The sequence below is a fragment of the Epargyreus clarus genome, unplaced genomic scaffold (genome assembly GCF_041222505.1).
Source record: "Epargyreus clarus isolate Ecla_fem2 unplaced genomic scaffold, WU_Ecla_fem_2.2 ptg000003l, whole genome shotgun sequence".
NCBI lineage: Eukaryota > Metazoa > Arthropoda > Insecta > Lepidoptera > Hesperiidae > Epargyreus > Epargyreus clarus.
Genome location: NW_027332211.1, coordinates 11,440,746 through 11,455,195, shown reverse-complemented (window position 1 = coordinate 11,455,195; position 14,450 = coordinate 11,440,746).

Below are 14,450 nucleotides of genomic sequence, written 5' to 3'. Positions count from 1 at the left end.
GTTTAGAAGTGTCAAAGACCGCAGGATCAATTAGTTTATTACAATAAATCATTATAATTTATAGGATCATAAATTTTACAAACAATTGATACCAAAATGGACTGCAACGTTTTACACACAGTACAATAACAAATCAACATAGAATAGATTGATGCGTCAATAATTGATTATATGTAAAATATGTACGAGTACATGAGATAACTATTCGTACCTATGATTCTCAACTATTTATTCTATTAATTAAAAAAAAATGTATATAACAATGTGTGTGACTAACACGCAAAAAGTACTGCCTCATGTTCAATGCTATTTATTGCACTTAAATGCCTATGTTTAGGTTTAAAAAGTACCTATTACGCATTATATTTAATAAACGAAACGAATAAAAGAACGCAGGAAAAAGGAGTCATGGTAACATCAGCGGCCTCTACGCATATGATCTGCAACTTCATAACGTAGTTTCAGTAAAAAATATATTTCATTCCTATTGAAATATTACATTCGAGTTGCAATTGTCAGAGAACTGCTGTGATATCATTTTTCTGTAATATAATAAAATCTATCTATAAAAAGTTATAAATAAAAATTTGTTAGCTTTTTCACACATATTACTTCTTGACATCCAAAAAATAAAATTGCGTCCTCTGACTTTTGCACTCTCAGGACCAAAATTAGTAAATTTTCAGTGGACTAATATATTTTTTATTATTATATAATGTGTATATTCTATTCAACGTGTAGATAAAATTTGTATTAGTTATATTAATCATCGTGTCTCTTAGCAATATGCTACCCAGAGCTAGCATGCAATCTGCGCCGTGTTCCGGTCCAGAGCATACATAATGATGAGTTCTGCTTAGTCCTTCGGCTAAGCTACTTTCGGTGTTTCTTGCTATAGCTTTTTATAATATTGAAGTAGTAAAAAGGTCATCCTTAACCTACAAACAAGATTAGGGAAGTATCTGAGTTTAGTCTCAAATGCGTGACTGCACCTGACGGTGTGCTTATACTTAGATATACCTAACATTAAATAATTATAAAAACATTTCACATTTTGCTTAACCGGGGATCAAACTTCGCGCTCTCTACATTCTCTACAGCAGTCAATATAACTAAACCATTTCAAAGGAATAAGTATATAAAGCGAAATATATATCCTGTCAAGTGTGATGGCACGAATTTACACACAATACGCGAATGTGTCCTTCTAGATGAAAAATATATACGTGCTAGTTACGTTCATTAGTATTAAAAGGGCGTAATGATTGAATACAACGCGTGCCTGATGAAAATTAATAATTACCCACTTCAACTTACGCTAAACCTTTCGACGTTTTTATAGCTACCTACGTCAATAAAATTAATAAATATTATTATCACATCCTCAAAATTTGTGGCGGATTTTCCTCTTAGTATAAATTAATAGAGATTTCCTGAGATAATAATTACGTTAAGCTAATAATCAATAATTTACTTAGTGAAAGACATTCAACTATTTTCTTAGTAATATTTAATTTCTTTGACTGAACCATAAATGACATATTTTTTGTTCAAGAATAGTAACGCATAGATCTTAGGACTGAAATACAACACTTCACTAGGTTCCATAAATTATTCAAAATTGTCTATCGTGATATACAGATCACGTGTAGTATGCTCGTAGTTAACGATGTCCACCGAAGTTTAATTCTAAAAATATTGACTTACTGATTGAAACACAGATATGAAATTCAGGTTTTATAATCCATTTAACGACAAGGGAATATTCGAAATATTTGTTAAAAAATTGGATATTATCCAAGTATTTTTGTATATACATAAATTGAAACATAAAATATGCCACTGAGGTCATTTATTATATGTTTTAAATGTATAGTCGCGTAGGCACAAAACAAGTCCTCAGAGTCTAATGTGACGCTATTGCCAGACTAATAAATATCACACTCTTAAAATTAGGAACCTCAACTACCTACACCTGATAGTTATAAATATAGTCCTCACATGTTCAATAATAAACTTCATGGGAAAAGAAGTACACATATTAATTGATCGCCATGTTTCTTGGTTTTAAAATAACACAATTTTCCGATTCACGTACCTTCCACACGTACCTTCCAGTCGGTCTTAAATTCAAAGTGCTTAAAATGTTATGAAATAATTCCTTAATATAGAAAGTCATAATTAATAATTATGTTATCATAAGTTTGGTATTAAGTATTGGTCTACGAGTGTACGAGAGACTCTACAACCGAAAAAATGTATCTTTATAATCCATTAAAAATGCAATTAATTAAATTAATGGTAACATAAGAAATACGCAAAACAACTAGGCTTTGTTGACTTTTTTTGTTTATAATTAATTACATTTTACTAATTCATAATGTTGTTCAGTAAAAAAAATTCATAAACTGTAAACTTTACATTTTATTATTATTTTGTAAAAAATACCAATATTCTACACTTCAAAAAACACTCCTTAAGCGATTGGCTATGTGTCTTTTCACATGTGTCTTTCAATTATATTAAGATACAATAAATTAACAATTTCCCATTGATACTTTTCATAATTTCACGACCGTTACGAATACGTCGTAACTACGTTATACAGTTTAATCGCACTATTCTAAGATTATAGGATTCCCAATATACTTCTCATCTTGATAGAGTGCCATGACGACCCTTTTTTAGCTTAGCTGAGTAATTAAGGTGTGTATTCTCAATAATATGAAATTAGGTTAAGACCTAAGCCATTAATCAGAGTACTAGTCAGTTTGAAGTAGATGCACAACGGCGCGGCGTGCTAGGCACTACGAAGCAATCTAACTCGTTCGCTAACCAAGATAATTGTTGATTGAAGTCCGTCATCAACTGCCAACTACTTACATCAGGTAGTTTACTGTAATCCATGGTATTCACGCTACGCTACTTCCTTCATCAGCGAAATAACTAGCTGGAATATCGTACACCGTAATTTTATAAAAATTGCCTACTAATTTAAAAGTTCCCGACTATGTCTTTTTTAAGGTCCCGTACACAAATTGTAAAAACGGAACCCTAGACTAAGACTCCGCTGTTTGTCCGTATATCCGTCTGTCACAGGGCTCTATCTTTTAAATCATAATAGATAGATACTTGAAATTTTTACAATGTACGAGTATATATATTTATCGTTATTTCACATTCTTATAGACTTTTAGATTATTAACTTTTAAAGTTTATGCGACAATTTAGAATGATAAAATACACATAAGAAAGATTCATTACATATAACATACAATTTCAATGTGACATTTGTAACAGAGTAATCGTTGAACTTGATAAATGAGAAACCACAGGTGGTGTAATATAAGAAGATATATTCATTTCTGAGGTTCAAAAGTTATAGCTGCATTGAACTGTGCACAGTTATAGTTGTAGGTATTTGTAGCATTATGTGTTATACACAAATGGTAATTTTTTACGTAGTATCTATATTTTTTATTACATAAAAATGAATGCATGTATGCCTGTCTGTTTGTCATTTATACATTACTACTTCTTCCATCCGATAGCCGTGAAACCTTAGGAAGTAGTAGAGTACGTACACTTCCGTGAGATTTTTTTGTGCCAGTACAATGTTTTCCCGAGTCTACTGGCATACTTACATAATTATGTAAACCTATACCTAAGTGTGAACAATGTTAAAAAACGCCAGAAATAATACTAGTTAAAGAGAATAGTTTAAATTACAAAGTATTTTATTTCATATTTAAAACACAGCACCTAAACATACACAGTTTTAGGTATGTTAAATGTGTAAATAGAATTATGAGTATATTACAAACATCAACTGGAAAAACAAAGACGGATGAGTATTATGTAACAAAAGAACGATAAAAATCCTCGTAAAACGGAGTTTCGCCTGTTGCGCTTCTAACATTTGTTTGATTTTAAATTCTAAATATACTACTTGGTAGCGAAGCAGAAATGATTTGTTAGCTCAATATAAACTTTAATATAAACAATATTTTCGTGACGCACAAAAGAATACACGCAAAAGTCTGCAACACATAAAATCTGAAGAAGTTATCCACGTTTCTCCTAAGTCAGTATCTTATCGATATTCATAAGAGTCATTTTCTTACGTATGGATTAGACGAACGTTTAGTAACCAGATGTATGTTATGAATGAATTATTTGGTAGCTACTTGTATCATAAACTTAAAACGCACTTAAACGAATTCGAACGCTTAAAAATGTAAACAACAAATCATGACATTTGTCAAAAACAAATTGAGAAATGGAACGACAATTCATTTTTCAATTAAGTAGTAAATACATTTTAAATATTATTTATGTTATTTCACGTCAAAATAGTGTCTGTAAATTTTTTTTTTCTTATACGTTTCAAGGTATTTTGCTCGTTGGGAATTTTTCCGGGACAAATATAAATTATACGTGTCCGAATAAATAATCTCCTTCCTTTGGGAGTAGGTTAAAATAAAAAGAGGCTCCTTACCAAAGTACCCGGTCGTAGAGCACTACTTACTCGTCTTGTTTCTATTTGCAACTACGAATAGATCAGTTGTCTGCTTCTCGAACACAATCAAAGCGAGTACACGTATTTTACAAACATTTTTAAAACCAAACACACATTTGTATTTTTGTTTATCAACAAACGTCTATTAATCGAACTGACAGCAGATTTTTGATAGGTGTCTATTCCTATTTGCAATTATTTATTACTACTTATAGAGAAATTGCTTATGATAATATATGCGCTTATAATTTTCAGCGTTTACATAAATATTTGTTCCCTTTTCGTTCAATTTATACATTATATATACAATATTTATTTATTCCACCTACTTCAAAACTAGTAAAACAAATTGTTAATGTATCGTAGGATAACTTTGCATAACGATGTTATGGTGAAGTCGATAAATATTGTAGAGTGTTTACTCATATAAATACATTTTTGTGTTTATTGTAAAATATCCCAGTAAACATTTGCAAGATTTAACAAACGTTTTAAACGACAAATTTAAAAAAACGACGTAAAAATTAATAGCTGCACACATGAATGCACTCGGAAAAGAAGCGCGAGGTATCTCTTATAAATATGCTTGCGTGACCCACTGCATGATATTTATTTTTAACCTGTTGGCAAGTACTTACCTGTCTGAGAGATTAAGCCTTATCTACAATAGCCATTAAAATGTTAAATATCACAATTTTTACATCCAACAGAAGACATATAATTACACAAAGTATTTACAGCTTACACTTAGAAGTCAGCACTATTGTTAACTAACCATCTTGGGAAAAGTATTATAGAGTTTTTAATTTTAATAATATATCCATTATATACTTGGATACGATGTCTAAATAATACTTATATGAAGATATTTTTGAAAATATGCGCGAGGGAATGGAAATACAGAGGACGAGCTTGGTTAGAAAATAAAATAAATACCTCTAATTAGGCTATACTGGATCAATAAAAACAATACAACACACATACAAACACTGGTCAGCATTTTTTTCTCCATAATGTTTTCATGCATAAAAACAACACATTCGGTACTCAAAACATGGAATTTAATAGGCAAATAAATGCAGCAGATAGATTTCAAATATAATATCAAATTAATTAAAAAATAATATTATCAAAATAACATAAATTACAAAAAAGTAAAAAAAGACTACGGTCATTTATACAGCGACATATGTTGTTTTTACAGTCACAAGTTATAGAAATATCAGTATATTTGTCTCAATATGCTAGTATAATTCAAGTTATTTTGTAGATTTTTCTTTGCAGCGTTTCTATGTAAGTTTTTCGGCGAATCGACCAACAAAAATCAGCAAGCATTACTGCTGACCATTTTCTATTGTAGCGCCTTTCAATATGGATAATATCCTGATAAAACCTATCACCATGCACATCTCATACGGCATCGAGATTATTCGAAAAAAATCTACTTGCGAGTCCAAAAAAATAATTTTGAGTGACATATAAAGCTTTATAAGCTGAAAAAAGCTCTCGAATGATTTCTCTGTAGTTGTAAGCTTTTGTATTACCTAGTATACTACTACTATACTAGGAAATTCACGATAACTATAATTTAACCTAAAAAATTACTGTATTTACATAAATCGGATTTTTTTTCCTTAGATAATGACTTCTTTGTTTTTTTTCATAGATCAGTACGACCTATTATTGGCAATCATTGTAATTTTTGTTTGCACATGATAACCCTCTTAGTTCACAAGTTATAGCGACTTATGGATGTAGGCATGCTATTGTGGAAAATACTTAATTCGTTTAAAAAAATCTAGACGTGATAAAAAATATCTGCTACCGGGAACAGATTCAGAGCATCAAAATCTTCGTATTTATGGCCTAATTTTTTAAAGGAGGAATTTTTTGCAGACTAGTGTCGTTAGAAAATGCAATATTTAAATGATTTTTATATACTTTCTAAAATTGTTCATTGTCTTTAAATGATAAAGCACCACATGAAATATATTTAATGTTAAAAATTCGGTTTGACAACATTGTACTTGTTGACACTTTATGACATGTGGTGGAAACCAAAAAATAATTTTGTACTAATTTGATCTGAGGGAATTATTAACTAGAATATTCAAAAAAAAATAGATTAAAATTACGTGCCTACTTTTTTAACAGCTTATGCAACAGAAATGTTTTAAAGTATTTTAAAAATAGTTAGGTACATGTTATTCGAGCGACTCTACATTTTACGATTTTCCAAAAAGAGTTTACGATTGTTTTTATTACCCTGGAAATCTTCCAAATATAAAGCGAAAAATAAGTACAGAGCGAATGTGCTCTTTATTTTATTACAGTCTTTAAATAAACAACAATAAATTGATTTAGATTTATTACATTTTCATATGAGTTTCTCCCGCGCGCGTGCTCATCCTCATGTGTATTTTTTATTTGTAATGCCAGCCACTGAAGATCTTTAAGATGTTAAAGTCTATAAGTTTGTATCCCCCTGTAGCTTATTATCTTTTCGTAAAAATGCCACTAAAATAGGTCATTTTCCTGTTTATCAGTCATTTTCAAGTTTATTTCTTATGGACTATACTTAAAAAATCTTTTAATTGGTATCCTGAAATCTTAGCATATTAAAAAGTTGCCAATAAGCTTAGAAATTAGCAATGAATTTAAACAACAGACAGAAAGTTTAATCTTATTCATTTGTACTTCATCCTTAATGAATAATGAGGTCATTGTAATAGCAGAAAGTGAACTCACAATAAGGTTGATAATTTATGTATATGTCATGTACGTAGCATGAGCCTGGGTTATCGTTATCGTAAAGGTCAGACAAAAACTATAAATAAATAGGAAAGCAACTTGTTGAAGTGGAATGAAAGCGGACGTAAGTACAGGAAACTTACGCGACAAGTATGGACAGTATGGAGACTCATATCAACCATTAAATTATTATCTGACATTTATTAATCACCGGAAATTCAATTTCTGTATAGCTGTCGATTATAATAATAATGATGTACGTTTCATACTCAATGCCCCTGACCAGAATCTGTGTGTTGCTCTGTGTATGTTCACAAAGTAAACAAACACTAAGACGAACAGACGCCTAATTTCATAAAATAGGTGTGTCGAACCGAGAATCGTCTTAATCCCTTTATATGATTCTCTGGAATAGTGACTAAGACCACGGCGCATCACATATACACGATTAATCAAACGAATTGGGTGAAATCCACAAGCCACGAGCGAACTTTACAACCTCAACACTGATATTATTTTATTATTTTTTTATTAGTAGGTAACAAAATAATGTTATTAAGATTGAGTATTATTTTTAATAATAATAAATGAATATGGCTGGTACTCCGTACAACACTGCATATCAACTTAAAGCAGGATATTTTGATGGACTCTGTCCAACGAACCCTGATGATAAAGACCGCTATCAGTGCCTTTTGGTATAATATCCATTTTTAACTTCCGAAACCATGACATTAGAGAACAAATAAACTTAATATGCAGTATGTCAATAGACATATTTGATAACTTTATTGACTTCGCACATTGGAAAGTTTTAAGTGTTTGTTTAAATGTTGTTAAAGTATTAAGCGTGTTGATTTATTATACGAGTACCACTGACTAAAACGTAACGTAACTTATCTATATTAGATTATATATATTAGATTATAAAAGCTTGAAGCTCAGAGACGTATATGACAGGAGACCTTTTGTGGTTGGTCACAAAAGATCAGTAGCAACCTTAAGTACATTTACATCAACTGACCAGTATGTCAATTTTCTAATTATATTGAGTACTAACTAAGAGTAACATTGTACCGCCTCAAAATCTATGTATCAAATATATTTCAAACAAAATATAGCCTATGTTACTCGTGGATAATGTAGCTTTAATAATAAATAATAAACGCTTTCTACACTCACAGCCCCACACTAGGATTCCCTGTGTCGTGGGTGCCATGGACACACACATAGACAGATACACAAACACCCAGACCCAGAAACAGAAATCTAAATTCATCATTTAGACATCTGTCTGGCCGGGGAGCGAATCCGGGACCCTTTGTCAGACCGGGATGGTGGCCGCTCCGCCACGCGGGTCGTCAATTAAGTATAGATGTAAAAGTAGTCACCTATTACATATAGCTACGAAAATGTTTACTGCTCCTTATTTTATAAAAATATCTTGTGCAATATATAAACAGAGTTTGTTGAAGTAGCCTGTTGAAGTACCTAATAAATTGAATTTATCCTAAACTAATGAATTAAATCTCGTTTTTAAACTGTAATGCATACTTGAACAACGTAGCACATTATTTAACATTATCTTTACGTAGCAAAGCGCGTAGCGTATGACGTAATATACTTGTACCTACCTATAAAATGTAATAATACATATTCATCCGTTATAAACCTATTTACTCTTACTTAATATTGAAAATGTATATTATTTACAAAACCTATACCTATTTTTCAATCTTTAATATCTTATAATAAGCTCAAAAATCGAAACATTTATAATACCTTAATGTAATAAATATAGCGACTCCAAATTAATAACACTTTAATTTATAAAGTTCTTAAAAAAATACTAATCTCTTATTTGGTTATTTTTCGTCCTATTTTGAGTACATATACACTGGGTAGTTCATATATTTTGCGAAATTTATTCTTAAATTTCGACATAGCAAATATTCAAAGTATTATGCATATGAGCGCCAAGTTTGTGACACAATGCACATATCCTTATGCAAACAGGGATATACTTAGTTAAGTATTAGTACACTTCATTTATATCAGTCATGCTATTATGCGTAGGTTTGTCGCTATTATTAACATGTTTACCATGCAAATGTTGTAAAAATGATTTACAAAGTTATCTAATGAATCATTAGGTTAACTCGTAAATATTTATAGAATTTTATACTACAAACATAACTTGTACATAATCGATTATAATAATTAGAATTAGAATTTGCAGAAAGAGTTTATGCTATGTTTCCATTACCTATTACCTAATAGATTTTTTGAGAAGCGAGAAATTTATAAATTATAATTATATATTATAATAAAATTAATTATTATAATAAAAATAATTATTCAAATGTCACCTTTTTACTCTCCGCATCTTTTCACTACCAAAAGCAATAAATACTAACATAATAAGAAGTTATCTACACCAATTAAGGGTTAATGTTTATCAGACTCAAAATAATACATTTTGTGATAGTAACAGATACCTAATTATATCCAAATTAACCCTTGACCGTCTAATGATTATTTTTGTGTAAGATAGTATTGTTTATTTGACATGAGTGCAAGTACTAATAATATTTCTTGAAGCATGCTGATATGGAGAGCGGTGCTTGTGTTCAACCCGATAAACCGTGTCGGCGGTGACGCCTTACGATGCTGAGTAAGGACTCGGCCATATTACCGTGGGTCGATTTACTAGCGTTTAGTTATATTAATCTAAATTTACGTAAATATATTAATAGTTAACAAAAACAGACACTACTTTCGAAAAGCTCATGTAAAGTATGAAAACACATTGAAATAATTTTTCGAAAATTATAGATTGTCATTCTCATACACATTTTTACAGAGCAGCTCATGCTATTTTTCATAAACGTAGAATCTGAATTAATAAGTTTTGTTTAACTTTTCTGATACTTAAGTGAATAGTATAGGTACTTGTGTAAATGTATTCTTTTCGATTTATCGGTCAATTGAAAACAGTACCTACTTGCTAGGTACCACCTCCACTCCCTCTACCAACCTTTATTTCTTGTCTAGAAGTATATTTTATTTGGACTTAGAAGACTTAGTTGACTATTAATATGATTTGTTTAAGAAAATTTAAGAGTTCTATTACATCTACATATAGACTTAATAAATTGTCGTAATAATCATGTTATAATCATGTCTTATAAAGTCGCAGTAATAAAATTCGTCATTCACGTGTGACATCGTAATCCTTGTACCTTGTAAAAATCTTAGTTTAACTCATGATATGCATAAGCATTAGTATGATAATACCTTTACTTATCATCTTGTTTTGATACTTATGAGTTTTTAATATACAATATTATAATATAAGTTATATATTGTTATTGCAGGTTTTGCTGCGGAATCATCTCACCGCGTCGAAATCGGAACGTTTAATGTAAAGTAATCATTCAATATTGTTGGATTACTTATGTCCATGGCTTGTAATGAAATGAATTAATCAGTTTCAATATATAATACCTACATATCAGCATAAACACGTGTTAAAAGACAGAAGTAGGTGTGGCAGTGGTGGTAGTCCGGCCATAAACAGTTTTACCACAAGCATACACTTCATTGCAGTATTTACCTGGCTTTACCCAACGTGACGAAATATTGTAGGTATGTATAAACAATATTTAGTCACCTTAAGTATGTAGGTATTTTCTAATTATGAGTCGTTTATTGTGACGTTAATAAGCTGAATTGTGATTTAAGAAATAAGCAAATTTTCTTCATAATACTAAAAAGACGTACTCAATAAATTCACATATACCTTTGGTTCATTAAAATTTCTTTTTGCTGAACAGTGTTTATGTGAATGACTCTTTATTTCTTCTTTCTGACGATATCGGTGAAAATATTACTCAGTCCTTTTTAGATGTAGCTGCATTTTCCATTTACTATTTACATAAAAAATATTGTTACTAGATAGAAAATTAAATTACTATTTCGTAATTAAAATTATAATCTATAAAATGCCTAAATTAAACCAAAAAAAAATGTGAGCCGTCACGGGACGCCTGGCAGATGTGAAACATCGACATTATTTTGTAAAAGTAATATGCAGAAAAGAACATATTGTGATAGGAACTAAATATGTCATAATGATAAAATAAAATATTACAATTTTTTTCCAGATAACGATGACTATTTATTGAATTCGATTGCGCATGGCGACGCGTCGCCACACCGTACACACTACTGTACACGGCATGCGTCGCCACGCCAGAAATCGGTTTTACGTGCGGCTATAGATGTTTCACATCAAAAATATGTTATTAAAATATACAGAAAAAATAAATTGGCTCCAATATATTAGTAAACTCAAGAATCTTAGCTAGTTATTTCAATATATTACTGAAATCGTAAATTATAAGTATCAATAATGAATGTTTCACAATAAATGCCACTATGATTAGAAAAATTAATTAATTTTTTAATGTTCATATTTATAACAAATAAGAAAAAACTTTCGTGCGCTGCACGCCATCAGCTGATTTTGAAATACAATTCTGTCAGTCTTAATAAATTTATTCTCTGAGAAGAATGACATTAAAATTAATTAATAATTTAAAAACATTGTATGCAATGATTTTTATGTGAATTTTAATCTACCAAGATAGTAGATTTTACATTTGCTGGCGCTCAAAACACACCAAATATACGCGTGCTTAATGCACAGATAAATGCATACTTTAATTATAAAAAAATAATTAACTTACTGATGACTTGATGGTGTGTCATAGTGTGATTTTGCTTTCTTTGCAGAAGGCTGATCACTTTCACTCTCTAAATTATCACGGTCAGACATTTTATTATCAGAAAAATAAGCGGGCAATACTTAAAACATACAAAATACGTCAAGTGGTGTAAAACGAGTTAAAACGACTCCAGTCGCTCTCGCGCGGCGTAGTAATACACACGAATGTCACTGAACACGTTAAACGTCATTATTTTGAATTTCAAGCCTCAAAATGCCTTCTTGTGCAATGCATAAATGCAAAAATTATGCTCGAAAAAGAAACAAGATTCATGGAATCACCTATCACACGTAAATGAAGAGAAATTATTAAATTTTGTTTATTTTTCGTGTTCGATCCGCCATGATTACATGAGTAACCAGAAAGAGACAAAGAATGTTTTTGTCAATGAAAGTGATAAAGACGCAAAATGCATGACCATGCATTTTGCGTCTTTATCACTTTCATTGACAAAAACTTTCATTGATTGAATTGAACTGTCATAGATCAATGAAAAAATTTTCATTGATCTATGACCATAGGTCAACAGAACAGAAGTGACATTTTATTGAAGCTCACGATGTTCATACGTGTATGTTATAGTTTAAGATCCCACTGCTTAATTTTTATATTATTGTGTTTTAGTCAAAATATAACTTTTTATAGTTTATTTTAATAAAATAAAATATATGGGAAATTACAGAATTTCCCATATATCGATTTTATATTTGGGATACAGATCCTAATCTCTAAATTTTCTTCGATATCTGTGCTAAATAATAAAAAATATTACCATAAAATTTATATAGGATAGTATACGGTATTTTAAAATTTCTTTAATTGAATAAATTAACCTAAACATAATTTAATAAACAATCTTTGTATAGCCAGAAATTAATCCTCAAAAAGACCACGGTAAGATTATATAAAATTCGCATGTCACGATGTTAGTTACTGTACTCCTGCGAAACGCTCTTACTGATTTTCATCAAAATTTATATGCATATTCAGTAAGTCTGAGAATTGGCTACTATCTATCTATTTTTCATATCTCTTAAGTGATAAGGGTTGTTCACCCTTAACATTTTTTTTATTTATATGGCAACACAATGTTTGCTGGGTCAGCTAGTACATTTATAAAATGTACACAACTTTGCAATTAATGGTCGTGTGTAAAATAAAACTGAAAATAATAAACATAAATTAGTAAAGATACTTCGCCGCCTTGAAATTGAATGAAGCCAAAAACGGCTTATTAGTAAGTTTTTTTTGAATTCTTGACAAATAAAAACATTTTTAGAGAAAATTTACAAATAAATAACTAATACTGCGTAATTTACATAATAGATAAATAATTATTTCAAATATTTTAGGGACATTTTAGCACGGAGACGTGGCAAAACTTTTTTACGCAACTATTTCAATTCTCAAAACTGGGTACATTTTCTTGTTAGGAGTGAGTAATCTTTACTAATATACGATAATAAATATAAACAATTTTTAAATCGTATATTTTAAACCAGTCGATACATCTGTATAGATACATTCTTTCATCAAATTATATATTTATATAATAATAATTTATTTAGTTAAACTGTACTATAACATTTCTACGTAAACGATGTACTAAAACTATTATCGACAGTTCTGGACATTTTTTACCTTCTGTTCCATTATTTCATTGTCTTTGACAAGCATGAGTATCAATGAGAAATATACGTCCATACGTCCCGTTTTTAACGGGACAGTCCCTTTTTTCGATGCTTCGTGCCGTTGTTTCCGAAATGAACCGTTGCCATTGTCAATTAAGTAACAGTAAATATTATAATAGTGAAAAAAACATGGGGTGCTCCATTTATCAGTTTTCATAAAGCGCCCCACATTTTTTGCACAATTATACTATTTACTTTTCCTTAAATGATTCCTAGATTGAAAATTATTTTCTACTTTTTAGTTAATTTTATCATAAAAGCGTGTTTTTTATTATTTCTAACTATATTTTTTCAAGTAAAAAGTATTTGACATAAAAAAATCGATGTCCCGTTTTGACTGAAGTAATCATTGGTCACTATATTCCATGGTCAATATTTACGTTTGCGTACACTTGAAACGCAATGTCAAACACTAGTTGTCTTTTTTTATCACATTGTTCTAATAGCTCTGTCCCTTATAGAACATTTGTCTATGTAGTTAAAGGTAATCGTCGCCACGCCAGAAATCTTTTTTACGTGCGGCTATAGATGTTTCACATCAAAATGATCTTAAATGATGTTGCGGCATGAACGGAATGTTATTTACCTATATCATTGGCATTGACATGTGACAATCTATTTGATGAGTAAATAGCGTAATTACAATGAAGTAGAAAGCGTAGAGGGGCGGAGCGTGGTGAAGCGCGGTCGGGCGAGCGC